This window comes from Dermacentor silvarum, chromosome 10 (assembly GCF_013339745.2).
Source record: "Dermacentor silvarum isolate Dsil-2018 chromosome 10, BIME_Dsil_1.4, whole genome shotgun sequence".
Taxonomy (NCBI): Eukaryota; Metazoa; Arthropoda; class Arachnida; order Ixodida; family Ixodidae; genus Dermacentor; species Dermacentor silvarum.
Window position 1 is genome coordinate 15883113 of NC_051163.1, and position 25096 is coordinate 15908208.

Genomic DNA, 25096 nt, shown 5'->3' on the forward strand with positions numbered 1-25096 from the left:
ATAGCCCGGCGACGGCGTTGCCGTCGTGGCAGGATGCCACCGCTGTTGTGAACAAAGGCATCGAAGCGTTCCACGCCTGAGTGTGTAGGCGCGCCTCTTGCGACACTGTGCTTGTCTGCGCCGCTCTGACCTGTCGCCGCTTATACTGTAAACAGGTCGTCGATCTTTGTTTTCATTGCTTACTTTCTCAAAGGCATTTGCTCTCAGGTCGGTGCGGCGAAGGCTCGATGGATTGTACATAGCGTTTTTTTACTTTTCTCCTTGGCGCTCGTTCTTTTTCTCTCGATATATACTTTCTCTAGACTCTATATATGTTCTTCCCTTTCGATCCCGTTGCACCTGCTGGCTGATGTTCAGCTGTCAGCCGTTGGCTGAGCCAGCAGCATTTTTTATTTTTCTTATCACGTACACAAATAAATAAATTTCTTGGTGAACCAACCCATCAGTGGCATTCAATGTTAATGTATCGGCGTATGAATTAAGGCTCATCATCATCATGGTCATACTAGCGGTACGCCGTCATGCGATGTCGTTGCTCTATAGCACACGCAATGCGTGATGATGTGTGTGCCTCTACACCTTTCGAAACTGGTAGACAGTTATACAACTTTGTAGCTTATTGAGGGAATTAGTGTATATACTCCCTCGTGGGAGCATATCGTCATCATCAGCCTGTATTTATGTCCACTGCATGCAGGACGAACCCTGTGATCTCCCATTACCCTTGCGCTAGCTGATTCCAACTTGCGCCTGCAAACCCCACCTAGTTTTCTGCCGTCCTCGACTGCGCTTGCCTTCCCTTGGCATCCGTTCTGTAAATCTAATTGTCCACCGGTTATTTATCCTACGCATTGCATGGCTTCCCCAGCTCCATTTTAAAGCAAACCTTTCTTTCCCTCTTCCTTCGACTTTTCCACTGCTGCTGCTGTCTGGCAGGCGGCTTCGAGGGGTGGTTCAGCGCGTGCGTATACATGGAAGGAGCGTGGTAGAGAAGACAGGCGACGCGAGAAGCTCGTTTGGACCTTTCCATCGCGTCGCATGTGCACAGTGCCCTATGGAGCACCCTGGGCGTCGTCACATTAGCCTCTTGACAGCTGTAATTATCCGGGATCCCCCGTAAAAGCACTTGAGAAACTGCAGCGCTAACCCTTCTACTAACGTGCAAATCCAGGGTAGAGGTAGGAGGCGGCAGATAGAAGAGGTAGAGAATGGGTAGCACCGACGCAGTCGCGAAACGAGTGAATAACAGCCCTGCGGCTCTTCGCTTGTAGTTCCCATACATGGTAGGGGGCGGGATACGGAAAAAGCCACGTGAGAAGGCAAGGAAACGCTCCTACTGTAGACGTGACAGCAGTTGCGGTCAAACTGAAGGTACGAGACGGTACGTTCCTGCTATTTCTGAAAAATGAACACCATGCAAATTTGTCAAGCTGACAACTGACGCAGGCCGTGCAGACGCAAAGTCGCGTTAAACCATCGTAGGACCTAGGCGTCACTGTGGAAGCGGTCGCACGTCAAATCCACGCCGCTGTGCCCACAGCGGTAGCTTTGCGGCTGTGGCATTGCTCGAGGTCGCGGTTTCGATCCCGACCGCGACAGTCACATTTCGACGGGGGCCAAATGAAAAAAATGTTCGTGCACTTAGATTTAGGTGCACGTTAAATAACACCAGGGTGTCAAAATTAATCCGGAGTCCTCCACTCCGGCGTGCCTCATAATCCGATCGTGGTTTTGGCACGTGCAGCCTCATAATTCAGTTAAAGTTTAACACGTCTGCCACGATGCGATGTGCCATGTGAGGGAATGACAGTGCTCAACCCTCTTTGAGGTTACGAACAATGGCGCACAGCAACGCCTCAAGCAAACTCGTCTCCCTGTGTGTTCGGTGGACTACGCAGACAAACAGCAGTGGTGCACGCAAGGTAACGTTTCACGTCAGCTCACCACTCTCGTGGACTAAACGCTGAAAAAAATTAAACATTCTCCGTCAACATCACCGCTAATTATCGTCAGTCGAAGGAAACAGCACAGAAAGCTTCGCTTACATCGATTCCCACTGTGCGTGGGATCCGCACAATTTTTTTCTGTTAATGTCAACTAAAATATCGGCTATCCCCGCTTGCTCTCTGACGCACACCGCTCTCTTGCTGTCTCTTAACGTTACGCTTAACATGTTTCGTTCCATCGCTCTTTGTGCGGTCCTTAACTTGTTCTCGAGCTTCTTTGTTAACCTCCAAGTTTCTGTCCCATATGTTAGCAACGGTAGAATGCGATGATTGCACGCTTTTCTTTTCAACGACGGTGGTAAGCTCCCAGTCAGGATTTGGCAATGCCTGCCGTATGCACTCCAACCCATTTTTGTTCTTCTGTAAATTTCCTTCTCGTGATCAGGGTCCCCTGTGAGTAATTGACCTAAATAAACGTACTCCTTTACATACTCTAGAGGCTGACTGGCGATCCTGAATTCTTGTACCTTTGCCAGGCTATTTAACATTATCTTTGTCTTCTGCAAGTTAATCTTCAAGCCCACTCTTACACTTTCTCGGTTAAGGTCCACTATCGTTTGTTGCAATTCATCTCCAGTGTTGCTAAACAGGACAATGTCATCTGCAAACCGAAGGTTGCTGTGATATTCGCCGTTGATCCTCACTCCTAAGCCTTACCAGTCTAATAGCTTGAATACTTCTTTTAAGCATGCAATTAATAGCATTGGAGAGATTGTGTCTCCTTGCCTGGACCCCATTCTTGATAGGTAACTTTTCTTGCGGAGAACCACTGTAGCTGTAGAATCTTTGTAGATATTTGCCATGATATTCAGGTATTGAGAGGATTACTGTACATACTCCCTCTGGGGAGCATACACAGTAACCCTAAGCAATACAGCATTATGGCGGCCTCTGTGATGCCTTATAGCATTACCCATAGGCCAGATTCAGCAAACGGGATATGGGTGGGCTTAGAAATGGGCTCGCATGTAGACGCCAACAGCCCGAAATGAGCAGAGATTCTATGAAAAGGGCACACGACGGGAAAGACCGCGGCCCTTATCTTGCAATCTCGCAGACCGAATCGATCATTGCCCACTGTAGGCTACGAAGTTGGTATCGAAAATATCGACCGACAAGACGCTGCCTGGTGCGTTCTCCGAAACAGTTCGTTGCCCGAAATTCGCAATGTGCTTTGTGAGCCTTGCCAGTAAAGGCGTCCGGGCCACCACTTTGAACTATACTAGACAGGCTCGCTTAGCGACGTAAGATTGGTGCACTTGCAAGGGTTGATGACGGCGCACTTCTCTATTGTTTTTTCTTCTCAAGGCTAAGGGGGGGGGGGGGGGGGGGGGCTAATCAGCAGGCTCAGTTACTAGGCTTAATTAGCAGATAAATTAACGGCCTAGTTTTCTCTCAAGTCTAGGGCGTGGCGGCTAGTTAGCAGGATTAATTACTAGGCTTAATTAGCAGGGTGATTAACGTTCTAGCAGGTAATTCACTAGAACGACTGAAGTAGCGTGAAATGGACACAGACGAATAAGGGCACTCTCACACACACACACACACACATGCCTAGAGTGAGACATACAGAGTGTGCGTGGAACGGTATGTGCCTTTATAGGTGCGTGTCCAGCTCGCGCATCTTTAGTCGCTCTTATGGATTACCAACGGGCACAAACTGTCGCTCAGGTAAATCAGACTGCCTATTGCATTGTATAGTCGGTGCATTTGATTTGCATTCTAGATAAACAAACCAGGGCCTATCAGAACCGCCCCCCCCCCCCCCCTCCCGAGTATCCTCTCTCGTGAAACTCATTGCGGCTTTGATACGTAAGTCTCCAGATGCACTTTATTTCTGTCGTCACGCCGTCGGCTGTCACTTGTGGTTGTCAGCTAGTCGTTGGAACCGTTGGAGAGAGAATGAAATAACCGACTCAGCGAGTCTGGGGCGCCAAGGGGGGAGGGGGGTGGAGGGTGGTGTTTGCAGTGTTGCCGTAGCATTCCTATATACAGGGGCTCCGCGGAACCGCTCAAGCACTCTGCAATGTGGTCCCGCCTTTGTGACGTGAGGAAGGGGTTGAGAAACTGCGGGCCAGAGGGGCTCGCGCCCCTGACAATATCTCAGCCACCCCCTTTCCCTCGTGGCGCCGTCTTTCCTGGCGGGCGGGAGGCCAGCCGCGGTGCGCGATGCCAAATCGCCGAGGGCCACGATCCTTGTCGAGGGGGATGCCTTGGCCTGCTTCAGCGAGGCGGTGCCACATCTCCTGCGCGAGGCATTTAAATTTACGCTGTGCGTGTCCTTGGCAATGACACACAGAGCACGGGAGCGAGAGAGATTCGGTGGTGTGACGGCCGTGTGGCCGCGTGACAGGCGCGTCGTGTACCGCGTTTTCCGCTCTGTAGGCTGCAACCTACCTGATACGCCAAAAAAATTCGAATCTCTTAGCCTTGCTTCACGTTTTGGATGATAGCTCTCTTTGGTCCGCCGCAGTGGCTCAGTGGGTGTGGCGTTTTGCTGGGGAGCACGATCGAGGTAGCGGGTTCGATTCTCGATTACGGTGGCCGCATTTATATGAGTGGAATAAAAAAAAAATAAAGAAAAAAAAAAGAAAAAGGGGGAACACAAGTCTTGCACTGATCTTGTGTCGCTATTTTGGTCGGAGATTTTGGCACATGTTAAAGCACTCCAAGTGGACAATGTTAATGTGGATGTGGCTCAGTCAGCATGAATGCAGATCAGTCAATCAATTAATCGTCCTCTTTCGGATCAGAAGATTCTAAGAGCACGGAGTGACGTTTGCGATCTCGCAACAAGGGCGTTATTGAAATTTCTAAGCTGCAACAACATGTTGCGGCATGTCCCACGCATCTTGAGCATGGCGTAGTGCGAAGTCATCGCGTCCATTTCATGCTGCGCGATAACGTCTCTTCTTTGGTCGGAACACGTCCTATACGCAATACCTCCGTTAATGCGTGATCGTAGCGAACTCACTTGAGCCGACATTAGAGCGCGGTCATTGAGACTCGTGAATGCGCAGACGTCGGAAGATGCAAGACGTCGAAAATGCGCCCCATGTGGCGGCTGCTTTAACACCCGTGTCACACGGGCAATTTTAGTGTCACTTCGAGCAAGTGCACTTCAGCGCACTGAGTGTCACTTTGGCTACAGCGTACTAGAATTCTAGTACACTGTACTTTGGCGGCGCGCTGCTACACCAGAACGAAAAGTGTCCTTTGGCATTGATGACATAATAATAAATTATGGGGTTTTACGTGCCAAAACCAGTTCTGATTATGAGGCACGCCGTAGTGGGGGACTCCGGAAATTTTGACCACCTGGGGTTCTTTAACGTGCACCTAAATCTAAGTACACGGGTGTTTTCGCATTTCGCCCCCATCGAAATGCGGCCGCCGTGGCCGGGATTCGATCCCGCGACCTCGTGCTCAGCAGCCCAACACCATAGCCACTGAGGGCATTGATGACAATGGCAATGGGTGAATCAGTAGGCACAACATATATTTGTTACATTAGGCATGTTTTTCAAAAGACCACTCTGTTATAGTTAAAAAGAGCATTTAGAATAAAGTTCAGTGCAAATGAATGAGTTCATTGCAACCGCAATAATATTATCGATCATCACAAGCGAGGACAAGAGAGTGTCGCATCCAAGGCGAGCAGAGGAAAATTCCATTGCAGATGGCACATAATGGATCGCGAGCATTTGAAGCGTGTTATTGCAGCCCTTATTTGCCGCTTACGGACCACTCCGCGACCCCGCTCACCTTTCACGCGCTCAGACAATACAGAAAGTGTCGTCAATTCTGCATATGTAAAAGCGCGTCTGCTAAAGACGCAAGCGACGCGCAGTCTGCTTGGCTGCGCGTCGCTATAACTTCTTGGTCGGTAAAACGACCAAGAAGTTATATGGAGACTGTCATGCTCCGCTCGATTTATTGGTCAGCTCAGCAAGGACAGCGTTCCACCCGCGCTCGAAGAAAGATATATAGCGTCTGTACGGCGTTTGTACCACAACGACGAACGCGTCGCCAGCCTAAACGGCGGTCGAGAATCGGTACCATCGAGTCACCCCACGTATGAGCGCCTTGGTCTCCTCGTCCGACCACGTCATCATTGATGCAGTACTTCCGTGCAATAAACTCGGAACGACGGCACAGTTAGGGTGGCCACAGGCATTCACAGGCATAAACAATTGCGCGCTCATTACACATAAACAGCCTGAGATCGAGAATAGTACAGTATCTTTTTTTAGGTATAGCATATTTTATAAGCTTATAACATTTCCATTCACGAAAAACGTTGTTTAAAATTACTTGTGAATCTGCTTTCAATATCACTTTATGTTCTTTTAAGCATTGCTACCAATGCCCGCCGAACACAATCGCTGCCGAGTGCGTTCTGCAGTGTCACTAAGCGTTCCCGTGGGTATGTAGCGCGTACCGCGCGAAATTTCAGTCGATGTGCGAATGTGCATTTCATTTCATTTATTGTAGCCCCAAGGCCCGAAAGTCATTACATAAGGTGGGGGATGGAACTCGTTAGTACAACATGCAAGAAAGAAAACACCTGTAGCACAAAAGCAGTACGTTTGTGCTACATGAATATACTATATAGGATGTCAGAAATAAAGTATATATTGAAGTTTGCCCTTACTGTTTGTACAGAGTGCAATTACAGAACATATAGAACGCGCGAGAAGAACCATATTCTTGCACAAGGGCACAGTCTTGTTGTTGGGGTCACAATTTTAATAATATACCTTTTGATGCAGACGAAGTATTATTGCGAAATAGACCTTCAGCGGCTTCAGTGTGGTTATATAGCATTTATGCAGAATCCTAAAAACTGCGGTATTGCAAAAATGTTGAGAGGTGTTTGAAAAGAATGGCAGGTTTGTCGTTTTTAGTGAATCATAAATCACAGAAGAGGTTGCGAAGGGCAAGCATGTGTACCTGAAACGCGGATTGGATACGAAATTTGGCGTTTTCCACACGAGAGAACGTGAACAGTATAAAATATATAAATAGATTTTCTCATGACGATCCGAAGCATGATACCCGCCGTGGTTGCTCAGTGGCTATGGTGTTGGGCTGCTGAGCACGAGGTCGCGGGATCGAATCCCGGCCATAGCGGCCGCAATTCGATGGGGGCGCAATGCGAAAACACCCGTGTACTTAGATTTAGGTGCACGTTAAAGAACCCCAGGTGGTCCAAATTTCCGTAGTCCCCCACTACGGCGTGCCTCATAATCAGAACTGGTTTTGGCACGTAAAATCCCATAATTTAATTTTTTTTCCGAAGCAGGATCTGATTCCTGTAAGCATGAATACTAGGGAGGAAATGCTAACGTCTTTATCGCACTTGAAGATTAAGATGCCGGTATACAATACACGCATCAAAGGTTATTGGAAAGTTGCATTTTGTCGAAAGAAACGTGTCGACCAAATGCTTTCAGAATAACTTCTTGGGCAAGTACTTATCGAAATTTTATTTGGCATTTGAGCATGCCAAATTGCTTGCCATATGTGTTACATCCTCTCTCATCATCGTCACCCATCATGCGCCTCTTTCTTCCCTCTTTCTTTCCCTCTTCCCCTTCCCCCAACGCCGAGTAGCTGGCTAGAGGAAGAGAGAGAGGGAGAATAAACTTATTGTACGAAGAGTGGTTTGGCTAGAGGAATTTACCTCAGGCCGACCTCTCTGCATTTCGCATCATTAAACTTCTCTCTCTCTCCCTCTCTCTTGGGCAAGTAGGTGCTTTGGCTTGCTGTACATTCTGTACCACGCGCCAAAACAAGAATGCAGAGCAAGTGCTTCGATACACAATACTTGGACTTATGATGCTTTCTTCTTATTTTTTTTTTTTTTTTTTGCCAGAGATAGGTCCACCTGTCGAAACGTAGGCCAGTCTTTCTGGGGCACTCTATCCCTGTTTTTATGTAACTTCTCTACCGCAGCGTGCCTCTTGCATCTGTCGGCCCCCTTTATCATTTTAATTGGATTGCTGTGAAAGAGAAATCGACATAACCGCTGTCAGAAAAGCAATCTACGCTTTTGTGACTTGTCCACGATACCATTTTGTTTTGCGCTTATGTGCTTGTCTGAATACTTGTATGCATTTTATATATATAAGCCTGTAATTCCTTGTATTTCCCTTTTTATCTTCCTCCGAAATAGTGTGTATCAAAGAGTAGGTTGTGTCTTTAATTTCGATAGTGAAATGTATCCTGACATGTTTTTTTAATGATTTGATTTTAGTGCTCACATAATGTTTGCATTGTTACGAGACGTCTTTCTGGTTCCTCCTATAGTTTATGCCTTGTAAAAGGGGCCCGAACCTCTGTCAAGTGAAGTAATTTTCACTTTTAGTTCCGGCTTTTCTCCGTTCAATTCAATTTCGATAAGTACTGAAACAAAGAAGCAGTGAAGTAATAACAAAAATGCTGTCCTGAAAAAGAAAAATTGAGGGTAAAAAGAATCAATGACGTATGCTAACACCAGGCGTTGTTGGCGATTACCTGATGACAGCGAATGAGTTGTTTTAAGCGATGCTGCTGGGCACTTGTTGCCGGAACGAGGCTGTGCTATCGGGAAGAACGTTCCACAGGCGTATTGCATCTGGCAAAAAAAAAAAAAAAAAAAAAAAAAAAAGAAAAAAACGTGAAAACAAATTATGTTGTATACTGTAAGTTGTAGACCGGAAGATTCGGTACATAATCTGCAGGGAGCTGGAAAGAGTGGTTGGTGCCTCGCGTCGCCTCCTCATCTTTCTGTCAAGTGGGGCTCGACTTGTCGGGGCTTCTCGTCCCTCTGTAATTTGCGGCCGATGAGCCAGCGCGGCGTTGTACTCGCCTCAGAGGCTGACGAGAAACAATGCAGCGCTTGAGCTCGGGTGCAGTGATCTCTTTCGGGCTTCCCAGCGCTGTCGAGGGCACATAGTGCGTTACGACCAACGTTTTGCGCATTTGATGCTGTGTAATGTGTTAGTGTATTGTAGTTGCGTCTGTTTTATTGGGCGTACTCTGAACTAGTATATTTTATTGTCTGTATATGAGGGCAGACGGTGTGCGGCGCTCCAAAATACGTGCAAAATTTTTTTTTAATATGACTTTCTGACCTTTAGCTCTTGGGCCCTCCTCCTGTAGGAAAGGAAACGCCAGCAAACTTTAAGCTGCTTGATGCCGACCGCGAGTGCTAGAGAACACTGTAAAATAATTTACACCTTTAAAAGTGAAAAAGGGTGTAAATGTGTCTATAGCTCAAACCCTTACATCCATAAAATAATTTATACCCTTAAATGTGAAAAAGGGTGTAAAGTATTTTACAGTGAATGTCAGATGATGGACCAAGAATGCAGTCAGACGTTGTACAACGAGTGTACTAAGCATCGAGCTCAAACAAGAGAAGGGAGCGAATAATAACGCAGAAAAGCGGAACCAGCAGGTGCTCTCATCGACAATCTTCGGGTCCTTGTCTTGTTCGCGCCGGATGTTTACGTCGTGATCAACCGTCTATAACGCTCCCAAGATTGTGCGTGATCGGGGCCTTACCTGTTCCAATGTAACCCGCAGCATGCGACACTTTCTGTGCGTATCCCTATACCACATCCGTGTCTTTCATTTCGCACTAACTTTGTTTTACTTTGGGCGACTAACACGGCGACTGTTTATTTGCCACGAGGAACTGCGCTGTCTTTTGCACCCTGTGCCGCCAGTAAACGTACGTTCTCTATAGCTTAGCACATCGACTGTTTATTTGCCATCAGGAACTGCGCTGTCTTTTGCGCCCTGTGCCGCTCAGATAGTACACGTCTTAGTACGCTCCGCGGTAGATCAGTGACTCAGGCGTTGCGCTGCTGAGCAAGAGGTCGCTAGTTCGATACCTGCAGCCGCATTCCGATAGGGCGGAATGTAAAAAACCTTCGGGTATCCTGAATTGGATGCACGCTGAAGAACCCAAGATGGTCAAAAATTGATCCGGAATTCCCACATTCATTCCGTGCCTCATAATGAGGTCGGGGTTTTGGCACGTAAGGCACCAGAATTTAATTTAAATGTGCATGCCTCCGAGTTTGTTGTGGTTCGGTAATGTGGCCGTAGTAGCACGCGGTCGGCGAATGTCGCTTGTTAGCACCGATGTCTTGGTGCGCGCACCCTTGCGTACGTGTTTTCTCGCTCTTTTTGTTTCTTGCTCGACTGGACACGTAACACGCGGGAGCCTTCGGGCAATGTATGACACGAATCATTGCGGACTCATATCCCGGCCGCGACGGCCGCATTTCGATGGAGGCGAAATGCAAAAACGCCCGTGTGCTTGCGTTGTAGTGCACGTTAAAGAACCCCAGTGGTCAAAATTAACCCGGAGCCCTCCACTACGGCGTGCCTCATAATCAGAACTGGTTTTGGCACGTAAAACCCCAGAAAGAAGAAGCAGATTGCGGACTCATGTTTAAAAATTTCTATCTAAATTAAGATTTTGCGAGACCACATATCTCGGAGGCACATATGATCGTGCAAGAGGCTTCAGACACGAGGTTTCACGAGCCAATGCGAACTCTGAGCATAACTTGCTCTCGCAAGTAAAACAAAAAAAAAATTGCCCTCTATGAGGAAACTGACTTACGTGATGCTCACGGTGTGCGACGAGTAAGCGCATTGTGTTGTGTTGAAAGTGCCCCAACTTCCCTTGTACTTACAACCATCTTCTAACGACCCTGCCCTTACGTGTCGTGCCTGTATCTGTGCAGACTAACCGCCTGTGTTGTGGGGAAAACGAGAGAGGGGGACCGCATGCCAACCACGGCACCTTCCCTGAGAACTGCCTTATCCTGCTGCTGAGACCAGACCCGCCCACTACCCTTGTCTTTCCTGCACGACACTGCTGCTATGCTGAAACCACGGAACAACAGCATCTCGGCGGCCCGCAAGTACAGCAACGGCACCAAGCCATTCCCCATCAGAGGTAAACGGGACGATGACTCCCACATTTTTTTTTTTTTTTTTTTTTTTTTTCAGCCGGGTCGTCCTCGCTTTAGCTTGCACGTTGCTATATACATGTATAGTGTGGCGCAGATGAGAATTCCGCGGCAGACAATAAGTGTCTAGGAAGTCCGCACTGATCGCTGAGCAACTATAATGGTCACTACCGATGTTAGTGTGACAGTGTCATTCTAGAAAAGACACTTAGGAGGGAGACTTCATCGTGTGAGACTTGGGAATTATTTTTAGAAATTATATTTATATTTCATTATCGAAATAAAAGAAAGAAAAAAAGAAAGAAAGAAAGAAAGAAAGAAAGAAAGAAAGAAAGAAAGAAAGAAAGAAAGAAAGAAAGAAAGATCGATTATCGCTGAAAACGAACACCAAACTGTCAGCGTTATGGATTATATAATATAGCCTTTGGTGGCGGTAAGACTGGCTTACGTTGGCGATGCAGGCGTCTAATCTGTCAATATAATTTGGCTAACTCTTTCGTGTCTCTTTAGAAGCGCGCCAACTGTATAGCTTAGCGTTGAAATGTGATCACCAGAGCTCCTGATTTCCTGTGAGGTGTTATTGAAGTCCGCTTGATGTTCACAAGACAAATATTGCAACAGGAAACAAAATCAGAATGTATTCGGGCACTGATTGTATGTGCCCAAGCAGTCAAAGAGCCACGGGTGAAGCTCACCACTTTCCGTAGTCGTTAAGTTCTTCAACGCATGAAATGGTTATGATAATGGTCCCAATAAATACAGCGCTGCGAGCTAACAGTTCTCAGAAAGCGACGAAAGAGCATCGAAATGAAATCATGTGTGTTTTTACAACACGGAAATGTGTTTGCAAGAACGAAGGCAAGGGACCAAAGGGAGAAAAGTGTGTATGTCTATTCAATCAGCGAATTATGTTGAAGAAAATAATGCATGAAACTCTGGTGTACATCTATATAGGAAAATTACGCGATGCTCTGGAGCTAGGCGCTTTACTTTTGTTTAATGGGCATGTCTCCGACTGACTTAAGTAGTTGCGCGGCATGCACGTACGGCACCTAGTTTTAGGTAATTATCTTATTCGTGATTGCCATGCACACGATTCGGACCGAGGTCCGCTGCCGAGAGTAGCGCATTGTAAAATAAAATTGGTCTCCATTGATCTGCCCCAACCCCATCGTTGAAACGCGCTGTATAAGCATGTGTACTTGTATTTTATTGAAGATCAATGTATTAAGTGCGAGAATATAGCTTTCTTCCGGGTGGAATTGAGTGTTTTTCATTTTTGCGTGCGACGCCTTGGTTGTTGCATCTTTCTAGAAAGAGATACAAGCTTTAATGATATGCTGGAGATGACATCTTTCTAGGTATGTACATCTTTGTGCGTCGTGACGTTTATTGGTTACGTCTCGGCGATGAGTTGGTTGATTCGTCGTCTTCGATTGAAATCTGTTATGCCAAGATTTTTCAGCTTCGTGCCTTCGATTTCTCGCGTTTACATCGAGTTTTTCGCGTTCGCAACCGCCAAGTACTGATGTGCAGGGTGTATGCGTATAGGCTTTCTCGAAAGCCTCGAAAATGCCTTTTCTTGAAAAGGGAGAAAAAAAAAATAAAGAAAAAAAATCAGGGACGTTTAAAGCTTTTTGATTCAACAAAACTGTATGGTAATTGGTAACATCAGACATCGCTTAGTGTCATCTGCGCTGAGTACAAAGTATCAGCAATGTTATGTCGTTATAATGGAGATCAGCTGTTTTTTTTATGCTGTTATAGGCTAAGAAAAATGCCACCAAGCTGCAGAAGTGTTCCGAGTTCTATCCACCGGGTGGCGCCACATTATTTAGCGTTGATTTGTCTATGATTTGTCTCGTCTTGGCTTAAGGGTACGCCAGATTTTCTCCTCGTGTTGCCCAGTTTCGCACACGCCGTCCCGGTAAACCTCGCGGACGGTAGCGGCAAACACGGACAGCCCAGTAATCTCCGTAGTGGAGGGTTCGATTCCCGAAATCCTCCACTGCCGCGTCCCTCGATCATAGCCATTGTGTTGCTATGCGACGTTGAGACGCAATAATCAGATAACCAATGGTGAAACCGACACGACTACCTCGACGAAGCTTCCGACGAAATGCCAAAGACGCATGGCAGAGATAACAGCTGTGATAAAAGAACAGGAGCCCAAAACGTAAGAGGTATCTTGGCTATTCGTTATTGCCAGGCGTGTGTAAAACAAATACTATTTCACCTCACAAAATCTCCCTTATTCTACCTCGTAGTCGTTGAATTATAAATGCTTGAATTTTTACTCAAATATATTCTGCACGAACTGTGGATGCGAGTAACACAAGCCTCGCACGTGGCGCATTATATACACCCTTGACATTCACACGTGTCAACCGCCACGGACAGAGCCGCATATGCACAGCGCAGCCTTGACACATGGAAATCAGCAGCGTATTCCTTGCTCGGGCTTCGCCAGTGCGTCGCAGCAGTTTCTTGCATGGCGGCTTCTGGCATTTCGACTTGTCTGGCTTCCATGCACGTCTTTGCTCGCGTACCGCATAGACGCGCATGCAACTCTTTCAAATTTCCGTAGCATCTCTTCAGGTGTGAATAATGTTAGTGCGCCAGCTGAACTTTCTGGCTTCATTTTCATATACTACCTGTTTTATTGCGATAGCAATTATATGGACACTCCAGGCGCATTTCTGCCGTCGCCGTGATGTTCCGTATAAAGTCCAAGGGCGATGGAATCGTCGCCGCGCGCCTTATGCTATAGGCTCCGTACAGTCGAGTTTGCGGCTGCTCTGGCGCCATCTGGCGCAGCGACGCAACAGTGTTGGGAAGTGGGCGCCGCAGCTCGGCCGGCTCGATGAGTATTCTTTCCCGCGCGCTACATTTCGTCTCGGCCGCGGTTGAAGCCGTTTTGCTTTGTTCACCAGCCTCCTTATTTTTTTTTATACGTCTTGCGACAGTGCAATGGCATGCGCTTCATCGGCAAGCGTCGGAGGTGAAAAAAAAAAAAAAGGCAAGTGGAACCGGCGATACTGCTGCGTAAAGGGCTGTCACAACCACGAAGGCCAGCCCGGGATAAAGTTGTACAGGTTTCCTGGCAAGTCTTATGAGATCGAACGGCGAAAGAAATGGATCACAGCTTAGATGAGAGTAAAGTAAGTCAGCTTTTTTTGATATTTGTGAGAAGTTTTTGTTCTGTAAAGCGTGCTACACATGCGCGTTTCACAGCTCGTTGTGCGAAGCGAGCGGCCATGGCCAGCTGCTGAACATTTAAAAGAACTTTGTCACGACTTTGCTGATTTGACGACTGCTTGCCGTTGTCTTAGCATTCGCTATGATCAGCATAGCACTGGCATGTGCGATGAGCAATATTTTATGCCAAGGAAGCCTATTTTGTGCTGGCGAGCACGAATTCGACGATCCTCGTTTCGGCCGCTGGCGCTTGAGAGGCACGGTTTCACATGGTGCGATTTTCTTGTGATATACATTTGCGGTGTATCATTGTAAAAGCAAAGCGCGTATGCAAGGAAAGGAATTCGCAAGCGAAATCGTATCTTGTGAAAGGGGCCTAATGAGCCTCGATCATTGTACATGATGAAAAACGAACATTCGCGTCATGTAAATTAAGATCGCCTAGTTAATAAATCTCGTTTATCAGCGCAGCAGGTGGCTCCGACTGGGTCCCAAACGAGTCAACGAGGATAGCATGGTCACTGCCACACGATCCAACAATCCGAATCATTTAGCTCACTCGACATGACTGTGCTGACGACAGCCTACGAGTGAGCGTGTAGCTGCACGCGCTCCAGATCAATCTGTATGACAATCTAAAGTAACAGTGTGACAGGGGCATCAAATGATAGGCCGCGGCGTACAACGCGCCGGAGCGAAATGAGGCATGCATTGCCAACAGTGAGGCGTCGATTAAAAATCGGTCAACTACAACGTTTTCAGGGTGCCAGTTTAGTGACTTCAATTTTAGTATAACAGTAAGCTTTACTCATGTGACGGATGACGTCGTATACTTGCTTTCCCTGTTGCGAACGGCACTTCGCGTGAACGTCCACGCCGTCCACTTTTTTCACACAAGCAACATGCGAAGCAGCGTAGAGCTTGTCTCCGCTGGTTAACGCTGCACCGTGAAAGCGTATGCCTTATGCTATATGTGAGAGTGAACGCGTTCGAGGGTGAGCTGACGATGGCGGCTGAATCTCGCGTGCGCAAGGGAGGGAAGCGAGGAGGAAGTGCTCCGTCTTCCGTCGCGCGTATGGCACCGGAGGAAGGGGAGGGAGGGAGAGGGGGGGGACGTTCACGTTCTGCTTCCATGCGCGGCTGCGGTCGGCGGCGGAAAGCGATCTGCGTGGCGGTCCGGGTGCTCTTTGTGTTGCCGCTAGCTGGCGTTGAAGCGAGAGGCAGCACGAAGGTCAATTCGCTGGCTGCTGCCGTCGCGCTTGTCACTCCAGCGTTTTGATAGCGAGTTTCCGCGGTCATCGAGCGAGATGTGTTCACGTTTGCTTGTGCGCGCGTGACACCATGCTTGTTAATTTAGTTAGTATGCCTATGTGTACCAGTTTTATACGGCCGATAAAACTACTATCCTTACTTCCTATGTAACTGTCTACTATATAATTTGCTGTCGCAGTCGATGCTTCCCCTTTCGGGCAGGGCTGCGACGTTTTTCTTTTTCTCAATTATTTTTTTTTTCATGGACAATTTTTAAAAGAAATCGCTTACACGATATGAAAGAGAGAGAGAGAGAGATCGGGTTTAAGAACAGCGGCGTAAGATACCGCTGTTCAGCTGTTTCCAGGTGGGTTTCGTGAAAGGGCAAGAATTGCGCGCCTGGTTGATTACAATATTCAGGTAGCTATTTAATATATTTACAAAATTGTGTTACACACGTTGAAAGTGCGATATTTGTGCCAAGCAGTAGTGAAGTCATGTCCGCTAGCAGTAATAATAAGGCTAGCACCACTTTCGAAATATTTGTCCTCAAAATGTGCTTCGAAATACATTAGTGTTCCGGTTAACAGTTTCTCAAAAGCGATCCTTATAGTATAGCTTGGAGTTTGGATGCTTTTTTAGCAGGTGTTTAGGACGGACATTTTGAAAGCTTTGCCTGCTTAACGATTTAGGCATGGACATCACTGCTGCTCGGAGTTATCATTGTTCGTGAAGTGTCGATTGTGAGCTAGGGATAGACTATCGTATTCGACCGTATGCTGGCATAATGGCAGAAAAAAAAAAAAAAAAAAGATACCACCAGGAGTTGTCATTCGAAGTCTCGCGGAAAAATAAAGCGGCGCGAAAGCTCAATTTTTATTTACCTTTCTTATCTTGCGTAAAGTGACTGTCTGTGAAGTGTTTGAGAAATACCAGTGAACACTAGACTATGAGGAATGCGAGATTATTCCTCACCTTTTTATTTATTTATTAATCGCAAGTTACTGCCCCGCATTTGGTTGCGAACTGCTAAATGCCTTAAACGCTTCACTTGACCAATCGTCATTCATTCATTCATTCATTCATTCATTCATTCATTCATTTCCCAATTTAACGTTGTGGATAATCTGGTGGCATATTGACACATGTACATTGTTTATGTTCTTCCGGTGACCGTTTATCTCCGACTAACAACTGTTAACAAGTTATCGCTCTGCGCAAGGCACACGTATTTACCTGCCATGCTGGCGTAGTGGCTGCGGTGTTTCGCCGCTAAACCCGAGGGCGCGGAATGAAACCCCGGCCGCGGCGGCCGCATTTTGATGGTGGCGAAATGCAAGAAACCGCCCGTGTACCGTGCATTGGGTGCACGTTAAGGAACTCCACGTGGTCGAAATTAATCTGGAGTCCTCCGCTACATTGTGCCTCGTAATCATATCCTGGATTTGGCACTAAAACCCCGGAATTTAGTATTCATTTTTAAGACGCGCATTCATGTATCGGAGCGTTCTCTAGTGTTGTCGCCGATTCTATATAGCGAAAGAATCTTGTCTGTAATCAGATTACATGTCTGTAATCGGATTACATGCGCGACGCGAATAGTGGTGCACAGTCGTCACAAATATGAAAGGGAACGGCGATCTTTTTATTAAACGACAGTAACTCGCTGTTCATGGGCTCAAATCTAGGAACTCGATACATAGCAATAAGTTTTCCTGTTGAACTTTTAGTATCATTGAACACTTTTCTGGAGGGCATGTGTGTTTTGCCCCTGAGGGCGATTAAAAACATTAGGTGTTCCCTTTCTTAATGATGACGATCGTACATTCCAGAAAGTGCGCGCGCGAGCACCAGTGATTACGCTGGAATGTACGGTGACTTATGTACAAATAGCCGATGCGCTTCAGCCGGAGATATCGATTCCGATATCGACGACTGTGCTCTCTCCCCGCTGGCGTTGTGCTTCAAGTGTCACATGTTTACCTTGGCACAAGTTCGTCCAATAAAGAATTAGCTTTTGTTGCTCGCAGTTTTGCATCTGTCTGGTTCTTTACCCTCGCTACAACGTGACAATATCGTACTTGTTACCAGCATTTCCAGTTCATTATAAGTTAAGGACTTCCCAAAGAGCGATGGAACGAAAAATATTTGGCGTTACAAGGAAGAGATAACAGGAAGGAGACAGGAAGAGAGCAGTGTGGATCAGAGAGTAAACGGGGAGATCCGATATTCTAGTTGACATTAAGAGAAAGAAATGGAGCTGTTCAGGTCATGTAACCGGTGGACCGTTACAGTTACAGAATTTGTGCCAAGGGTAAGAAAGCGCGGTCGAGGACGGCTGGAAAATATAGGTGGGATGATGAAATTACGAAATTTGCCGGTGCAAGTTGGAATCAGCTACAGCGCAAGACAGGGGTAGTTGGAGATCACTGGGAGAGGCCTTCGTCCTGCAGTGGACATAAAATATACGCTGCTGCCGCTGATAATGATGATGAAGCAAGCAAGCGAGCAACACCGCGGTCTGTGCACGAGCACATAAGGTATACGCATTGCATTTCGCGGGTTGTGATTGCCTCGTTGCTTGCTTGCTTGCTTGTGTGTAGCGTGTATTTATATCGGCAACGATGCGACGGCGCTGTTTCAAAGCTTGCACAACGAAAGCAGCCATCGCTCTTCATCACTTCCGACAAGCCCTTTCTGCCCGTGCAAGCGCGCTCCTTTCGCGGAAGCCGTCAATATACGAGATGCTTCCGCAATATCAAACCAAACACAAACAAAGTATCCAGTTTCCAGAAAAGAAGCGTTGAGGTTGCGCGCTGCTGCGACTTCTGCACGAATGTGCTCTTGTCGTGGTTTGTTGGCTTGTCGTGGGTAAATAGAAAAAAAAAATATTGTCCTTGTTTTAAGGCACACTATAAACACCCAGTTTGATCTGGAAAAGCGTTCTCGCAAAGCCGTCGAAGGGTCGCATGTAGTGCATTTCACGTCGTTACGCTTTATACGAATACAGAAATGCAACTTGGAACGTTTTAGGCTGTTGAAGTATTCTTTTAGACCAGTGTTTTCGTTTATTCGGTATAGAACGAGGTCGATTAATGCTGAAAGAAATTATGACTTTTTTTTTGTTTTAGTTCTCGTTGAGAGGTCACCACCAATTTCTCAGGGGACATCATGGATTTAAATATTGTTTCACGTATTTCAGACCTTTTGGTGCAGGAAACGTTATCGACAGTTTATAGGTAGAGTATTTGGTTGCCTTGGAATGCCTTGTATATTCCTTCTTTACCATTATACATTGAACTACAGTCTCATGAAGACGCTACCGAAACACATTACGCCAACGACGAACTTGTGCGGTAAATTCAAGGGGACGCCGACACCGGCGCTATTTTCTTCTTCTTCTTCTTTTCTGTTTTTTATTTTTTTTTTTATTACCGAGATTTCTCTCGCTTTAAGAGCCGCCGCTTTGCTATTGACGAAGTGTATATGTTATTAGTAGAGCCTAAACTTATATTTATGTTTAGTGTCCCTTTAAGTTAGGCTGTGTGGGAAATTGATGTGTGGAAAGCCAATGCATGTCGCCGCTCGGGACGAACAGCTCGAAGCTGGTGCTATCTCGGGGGTTGTGCTATCTCGTAATCACTGAGGCAGCGCTTGCCTTGCCTTATTCTCTAATCTAGTCTTCTTCGCGCTGCTTTTTGCCATTCCAGCCTTGTATACGTACCGGCTTGCCCAAATTTCAGTGCTCTTGAGCATTTACTGGCTTGGATACTACAATTTCGATAGGAGTGCTAATATGTCACGCGATATATCAGCGATTTCCGATGCCCGCTAGCGCTATCTTGAGCCCTGGGCGACAGGAGTTATAATTTTGCGTCGAATCCTGTGTATTCAGTTATCGCAGACAGTCGTCGGTGAAACATATCCCGTATAATCGCGGAGTCGTGTATAGTATTACTTGGACTCTATGATAAAACTCGCGTAGAGCCCCTTTTAATTTTTCTTTTTCTTTTTCTCTCTCTTTGCTGATTTACTGTCAATTTCCTCTTGGGCCCCGTTACGTATAGCGACATGCCGGTAGGGGAGCGTCGTGATTGGCTTGTGGTTGCTATGGTGATGTCTGAACGCACTCGTGCAAGCAGCGCAGCGTCCCCCGAGAAGTGATCCTTGTGGCGACCTCGTTGTTCTGTGCAAGCATCCGTGTGATTATCTTTCGCGCCGTGGGACGCGCAAGAGCAAGCTAAACAGAAAAGGAAAGAAAAAAAAATGAACACTTGAGTTCTCGCGGTCATATCGTAGAATAGTTGTAAATATGTTTATGTTGGTGTTTCTCTCCGTCGTCCTCTCGCCCCCCCCCCCCCCCTTTTTTTTTTCCCGCGTTTTTTTTTTCTCGTAATTCCCAGCGTGCCATTAACGTGCTGGACCAGGAGTGGCCAAAGCAGTGATTTTACAAGTACGACTGTTAAATATACTATCATCAGCTTTCGGATCATCCGACCTCGAAAGTTCTAAGAGCTATCATAATTTTTCTTATTCGGCATTCGTCAAGTTCTGTATGGACTCAGAATTCGACTCCGGATCCGTGACGTGTGAACTGTCTTCGCCGACATCGTCTCTGCCGTTGTCGGCGTTAACGGAAATACCGTCGTCTTCAAGTGTTCGACGAAAGTTATTCGTCGTGTCAGGTATCGTAATGAAGTGATTACTGTTGTTGCTGGCCAAGCCAAGGTGTAAACTAAAAAGAAAAAAAAAACGAAAAAAAAAAAACATCTTCTGAGCTCTAGCGGGTTCGCTAATTGCTACGGCAGACCGTGCGAGACGTCGGCAGCCTCGGCTGTCGCAATGTGTTGTAAACCTGCATTCTATACCTCTACCGCAAATGCAGATAACTGTGATTGCATTCCGCATCGAATCGTGCACTGAATGCAACGAATGCCGACGTGCAGAATAGCTAGTCATGCTGCTCTGGCGAAGCAAATAGTCAGGCGTAGTTCCTCGTGAACTAAGTTTATGAAACTTTGTTGAAATGAAAGTCTTAAAGGTCAAGGCTTCTTTGGAGTGACCTCTCCACATCTCTCTTTTTCGCAGCGCTGTAATTTGGAACGACACTTGCCCACCTCGTAATTGAGGGCGTTGAGTTGAAGTTTGCAAAGGTACAGATTTCGTGGCGGGTGTTTGCACGTTGGGGAAATGACCGTCTGTTCTTCCATGCGGACTGCAGAGACGCGATAGTGTCGCAATTTCAGATTCGCGGTGTTCTCCGAAGACGATCGAGGTCGCTGCATTGTTCACGTGAACGCGTCGTGACGTTGCGCCGAGCAAGCCTGTCATTTTCGATCGCGCTCAGTGAATTTGACGGACGCAACGTCGTTGAAGGCGAACGTGCCGCGTCTCACGTAAGCCGTCCTTTCATTCTTTCTTCACGAGCGCGAACAGCTTTCTCGAGGCTGGATCGTGCTCTCCTCGGCGGCACGTAGCCGCGGTCACTCGCTCTTCGATTCGACCGAGCATTCCCCTTCGTGCATGTGAGGACGTATACACTGTGTGTGTTTCGTGCTCGGTTCCAGCGAAATCCTGTTCGAGAACGCGATTCAAACTGCAGCGTATATAGCAACGTAGTACACTCGAACCCGGATATATCGAATCTCAAGGGGATTCACAAGAAAGTTCGATGTATAATTAATTCGATATACAGTCGAACCCGGATATATCGAACCCACGTATAACGAATTATTGTGTATAACGAACAGCAGTAAAATCGCCTTGAATTTTTAAAATAAATTTTTTATTTTATATATCGAATTACCTATGTATCGAACTTTCTTGTGATCCCCTTGAGATTCGACGTATCCGGGTTCGACTGTATAAAATAAAAATTGTATTCAAAAATTTTTCAAGGGGATTTTACTGCTGTTCGTTATACACAGTAATTCGTTATATGTGGGTTCCATATATCCGGGTTCGGTTGTATATATAACGACGAGCCAACCACATTATTATAAGTTGCAAAGAGAGAGAGAGACGGAAGAAAGGGGAAAGGCAGGGAGGTTAACCAGAGGGGGAGATCCGGTTTGCTACCCTACGCTGGGGAGAGAGGGGAGGGGGAGGTAAAGTGACAGGAAAGTAGAGATAGAGAAAGAAAGGAGCACAGACAGTCACTATCACTGCATACTGTCGCCACACAGCACAGTAGAACTTGTAGCGCTATAAACATCAGTTCAGGCTACAACCGCTTGTCAAAAACTGCAACAGCGCCCTCCTCGCGCTCCGCTGCGATGGCTTGTAATTATAAGATGCAAATTTCTAATTAGTCTATTAAGGAGCACGTACCAGGATCGGCCGGAAATTTGCTTGTGCACAGGAGGTTGTAAGGCGCCATCCAAGGAGCGTTTTACCGTGACAGATTTTAAAGATGGTTTAGTCGTATAGTGGTAATCGAAACGAATTAAACACAGTCGACAGAGCGAGCATAGGCGAGCTACCCTTCGTATACGCAAGTCTCTCCCGCTGCCTCGATCGACTAGCTCGCAATCGACTAGATAATGTTCCCGCGTGTCATGGTTATATGGATAATTAAAGCTGGCTGCTTGTATACTGAGGTAAATGCCAGGAGAAGTGGAACGATATGAGAAAGAGAAACGTGGTAAAAGAAAAAAAATACTAATGCGCACACAAATGCCATGAAACACACAACTCTTTATGCCTGTGACGAAGTCCGCATATCCTTAAAAAGCGGGCTAATTCGTTTAATGTCATCTTCGCTCACAGCGGTCTGGACTAATGTCCCAGGGTTCTTTAAAAGAATCCGATAAGGGGTTAGCGTTCGTTATGTCTAGCGCGTTCAAGGGCCGTCTTCCTCGCGCACCATTTCGAGAGCAGTCTCAGACGAGTTGCCTAATTGTGTCCTCGTGGCCACAGTTCTCACAAAGCATGAGCTGTCGGCCATTACAGCGCGAATTAAGTGCCACACCGAGCCACAGGCGGCACATAATTGTTACTTCAGCAGCAGTTCTGTATTCCCTGGCGGAAGACTGAGCTGGAGACGAGAATGGCAAGCTCTATAGCCGGGTCCGCGGTGCCAATGCACATGTACTGCATACAGGAGACGCCCATCCCCGAGCGTCAGCTTTACGCCGGCGGTTACTCGTATTTCTGAACGCGCCAGAGCGCATTGTTGTCACCAGAGCTCGGTCGTTGCGACACCAATGTAAGCTCGTCGGTGGCGTTTTCATTGCTCTATTTTTTTTCGCCGCGGCTTGGTTCTCGTAGCGAAAGCTACACGAAGGGCTTCTTGTACGAAGCGTTTACTCAGCGCAAACTGAGGCGCAGGTTAAAAAAATTCGGCAGAGACACTTAAGACTGTTTACGTGTGGCAATGCGAAAGCATTATAGTCCCTTTGGAATAGGCCACACCATTAGTCAGCCAGATGGTTGCGACGTGACGTGTGCAGTGACGCACGCACTAGGCACACCTTTAGTCAGCCAGAGCCGTGGAGCTGCCGTGGCGTCGGGGAAGTGTGCTCGTCTCACACCATGGAGCCCCAGGCTCGATTCCCACCCAGACCGAAATGCAAAAGAAAAAAAAAAAAGTTTATTTTCAAAGCCATTGATTTACATAGTTCACAGGAACCTCCCTGAGAAGTTTCATGTCAATCCGACCATTTTTGACGTGTTTTTACACGCATCGCCGCCGGGTTTTCGCGCGATGGGGAATATAATGCTTTCGCATCAAAAAGTTGCATCTTTAGCGCAACTGATGATGTTTGTCACGTAACTTTCACGTGAGTTCTACGCGAGTCGGTGAACTCGCATAGTTAGCCCGAAGTGGGGCTAACCCATACCGACCCGACCACATTTACATGCATTACTCCAAGCGGATCGAGGGAGTTTAACGCGAGTTGAGTGAGCCTTTACAGGCGGGCTGACACAACTTGAGTGCCGAGTACGAGGTCACGTGTTTGAATCCCAGCCCCGGCAGCCGCGTTCCAGTGGAAGGCGGAATGTAAAGACGTTCGTCTACATAGATTTTAATGCACATTAAAGAAGGCCATGTGTAGCCGGGAAATAATGGCGCAGTGATATAGCGAGGTGACTCCTTTTCCCACTCGTTATCACATATCGTATATATAGGCGTATCGAACGGATATACGCTTGGTGTTATCAAGCGTTATCACTTATGCATCGCGCCCATGTCGGAAAGAAACGGGGTCATTTTGAGTGTGAGCGATAAACGACAAAGACGAGCTGCGCTCACGCGCCCTGAAGCCGTACTCGCAGCTACGGTTTATCCAAACAAAAGATAAGGCATATCTTGAGAGCTCCGTGCACGCTTCTCCGTATCTTCAGGCAACCGACTAAGATTTGAAGAAATCGATTTCGTTTCCCAACTGCGGAAACGAAGGCTGCGCTGACGCAACTCCGACGCTCTGTTTTAACAGACCTCAGTCAGCCTCTTCCTAGAAACTCCTCGCTCGAGTTTGTCCTTGCGACCAGAGATATTGATCGCATTTGGTGAAGAATGGGCTCTCGTCCTCAAGGTGATGTGAAAGTTTACTGCAATGCCAGTTTTCCGATGAGGACGGATTGCAAAAACGCCCGTGCGCCGTGCATTGTTGGGACGTTAAAGAACCCCAGGTAGCCAGAGTTAACCCGGAGTCCTCCGCTTCCGCGTCTCTCGCAAGCGTGTTGTTTTATATGCCTGTTGTATTATGAACGAAAGGCGCAGCGAGAGTTCAAACGGAGAGCAAGCGCGCTGCCCCCCGCTGGCTTGCGTAGTCTCCATTTCGTCCTTTATTTTTATCTATCTGCGCGTGTCGGGCTGACCGCCCGCGCGCTTGCTCACGGCCACGCGCTTCTCTCTCTCATTCTCTCACTCTCTCTCAGCCTTGGCCTCCGCTAGCGCGCATTTTGCAGGGGGAAAAAAAAAAAAGAGAGAGGGGTTGGATGGATGGCCAAGAGATGCGCAGCTCACGTGCAGATATGCCCCGCTCAGAACCAACCCTCTCTCACTCTCCAAGAAAGAAAAAGAAAGAAAAGTGAGAGAGAAGGTGGCACCGCGGTCGGCGGCATCATCATCGTCGCGGACTTTGGTCCGATTTGGTTCCCCCACTCCCTCTCTCTCCATTCGCCGACTCTCGGAAGCAGCGGCTGCTTCTTCATCTCTCCGATACATAACGCGCTCAGACTCTCCGGTGCGGACCGACGCTCTCGCGATAGGGGGCCAGCGAAGTGGTGTTGGCGTGCTGCTCTACTCTTCCGTACGTGCCAAGATCCCTCGACGTGCAGTATCCGCTGGTTAGCGTCGTCGACGTCTTCGTCGTGGATATTACATCCCTCGGGGAGAACGTGCCGGTCGGTCTCTGCTCTTTCGCGCGGAACATGCTGTGCTCCCTCAATACGTAACTAGAGCGGCGTGTCGCTCGCGAGGAGGCATTTGCGTCGTGCTCGGGGTGCTGGTGACATTCCCATCGACGAGATCCTTCTCCCAACTCGACGAGAGATATAGAGGGACTGTGAGTCGTCGTTGGTGATTCACCCCCGCTGACTCCGAGCCGGTGCGGTCTTTCTGGCGCGCGGGATAACCGGCGTTGGTGCGGTCGTGGTCGTCGTCGGTGGCTCAGTTTCCTCGACCCCGCGGTTGCGTACGCGAGCGGCGTGTTTAAAAGT